The following is a 2,500-nucleotide window of genomic DNA, read 5'->3' on the forward strand; positions in this document are numbered from 1 at the left end:
ATATGTGCCTATTGGCGTAATATGGGGCCCAGCTTTCCCCCAGAGCTCCCTGTACAGTGGACCCACCTCGTGTTTGCTCGGAGGCTCCACTGCCTCCTTGTCAAACACCGTTTTACCTGTAACAGCCAGATCCAGCAGCCTTCTCGGACATCGCTTATACAGCTCCTGGTGTCTGGCATACTCGAACCTTTTATTACTTTTCTTTCTCTTTTTATTATTGTTATTAGAGCCGCCTTGTCTGCTGCTTTGGCTCTCCTGAACGCCTTCTTTCAAAATCTCGACATAATCTAATACAATGGCGTTCACTTCTTCCTCCTCAACCACCGCACTGTCTGCCACCTCCTCGATCCTTCTTTCAATATTTCTAAATTTATTATTGTCATTGAGGTGACTAGACTTAATACTCTCATGGAGGAGCTCTTTCCATTTTATAATTTCTCGCTCCACGTATATATCATCACTGAGCTCCTCGGTGGCCGATTCATACTCCGAGCTGTCAGACCCCTCATCCGAGGAAGCTTCCGGCTCGGCTGCTACCTCCTCCCTCCTAGCGGACAGGAGCCTCCTTTTATCGCTAATCTGCTTAAGAGTTTTGCCAGGCAGGAATTGCCTAATCGCCACGTTAGGCTGCGAAATGTCTTTAAATCTTTCATTAAGTTTTATGAGGAGCTCTACCTCCTCTTTAGACCAAGCCGAGGCTCTATTGCTTGGTCTATCCCTGCCTGAGCTTTGATTAGCTTCTATTCTCTTCATGTTCCGTATCTCTGGGTGTCTATGGCGTTCGTGTGTAGACAACCCACGCTGCGAGCCGAAGATCGCTCCACAGGAGCCGCATTCTACTCCCGGGTTGCTCAGATGTTGTGAGCCTTTACATTTAGGTATGTGACATCGGCAGCCGTGCAGCCGTTCAAATTCTTTCCGGCATACCGCGCACCTCCATAATACTTTTACCCGGGGATGTTGCTCTTTAATATGTTTATCTAAGGCAGACTCCTGCAGGAATCCCCGGCTCGCACCTTCCCTCATGCAAAACCGACACGTAACCGGTCCGCCAAAAGGGAGGTCCAATCGTTCTACCAAATCATTGTCCGTATGCATGCCGTGTTCGTCAACAATGGCCCTCCTGTCCCTAGCGGACGAGTCCGCCACAGAGGCCCCAGGGCCGGGGACCTCTGTGTCCGAGGCACCACTACTCCCACTTGCCATTTTTATTACTAAAAATTTTAGTCCGGTACATCAAACCCAATCCACCACCATACCACAGCCTAATACAAGCCTGGTCGTCGTAACCGGTGCACTTGCCACGAGGAACAGTCAACCCTCCAGCTGGTAGACCTTGCCTTTCGCCCCTATTTCTCCGACGCTCGGACTCGCGTGGCTAGGTGTTAATGCCAGCAGCGTCCTATTGTGATCTCGAGTTGCAGAGATGGTCATGCAAGAGACCTCCAAAACCGGGCTGTCACCCGGGGCCCCAGATTTCTCCACGATTCATAAAAAAAGCCGCTGACACATGGGTATTTGCCCAAGTGCCAGCGGCGTATTGCTTTGATCGGGGTCATAAAAAAAGCCGCCAACGTCCGGTACAAACCGGGCGCCAGCGGCTTTACTCATTAGAATGCTCGAGATCACACTTGGATGAAATCATCCAACCTTTCTAACGCTCGAGATCCGAGCGTCGGCGGCGTGCTGTCTTACGACTGCAGATATTCTAGTAGGGCACTAAGTACCCTGAATTATCACCACTACTCACCACCACTACTCACCGGTTCTAATTCTGTCTTGCCAGCTGCAAGGCCGACAGCTCCTCAGCTCGGAAGGTGGGGTCGCCACTCCCCAACGGTGTGCACCATCACCGCTCCGTGCCTTAAGAGAGTCATAGTTACTCCCGCCGTTTACCCGCGCTTTTTTGAATTTCTTCACGTTGACATTCAGAGCACTGGGCAGAAATCACATTGCGTCAACACCCTTGGGGGCCATCGCAATGCTTTGTTTTAATTAGACAGTCGGATTCCCCTAGTCCGTGCCAGTTCTGAGCTGAGCGTTGAATGGCGGCCGAAGAGGACGACAGCTACGGCGAACCGCCGCTGAAGCCTCGCAGCAAAGAAGATCCGTGGGAGGCCAAGGCACGGGACCGAGCTCGGATTCCGGGTTACGCATGCACGAGGCAGCGGCCCGTTCAGCTCGCCCAGGCCCGGCACGTCAGCCAAACCCACTTCCCGACCAAGCCCGACACGCCCCGCTCCTCAGAGCCAATCCTTATTCCGAAGTTACGGATCCAATTTGCCGACTTCCCTTACCTACATTAATCTATCGACTAGAGGCTCTTCACCTTGGAGACCTGCTGCGGATATGGGTACGAACCGGCGCGACACCTCCACGTGGCCCTCTCCTGGATTTTCAAGGTCCGAGGGGAAGATGCGGACACCGCCGCAACTGCGGTGCTCTTCGCGTTCCAAACCCTATCTCCCTGCTAGAGGTTTCCAGGGAACTCGAACGCTTA

General features: G+C 52.6%; 1 pseudogene; it reads right to left on the reverse strand.

Annotated features, from left to right (window-relative positions):
• Positions 1-2,500, reverse strand: part of LOC143432320 (large subunit ribosomal RNA) — an 8,722-nt pseudogene that overhangs the window by 4,073 nt on the left and 2,149 nt on the right.

Source organism: Xylocopa sonorina, unplaced genomic scaffold (genome assembly GCF_050948175.1).
Source record: "Xylocopa sonorina isolate GNS202 unplaced genomic scaffold, iyXylSono1_principal scaffold0079, whole genome shotgun sequence".
Taxonomy (NCBI): domain Eukaryota; kingdom Metazoa; phylum Arthropoda; class Insecta; order Hymenoptera; family Apidae; genus Xylocopa; species Xylocopa sonorina.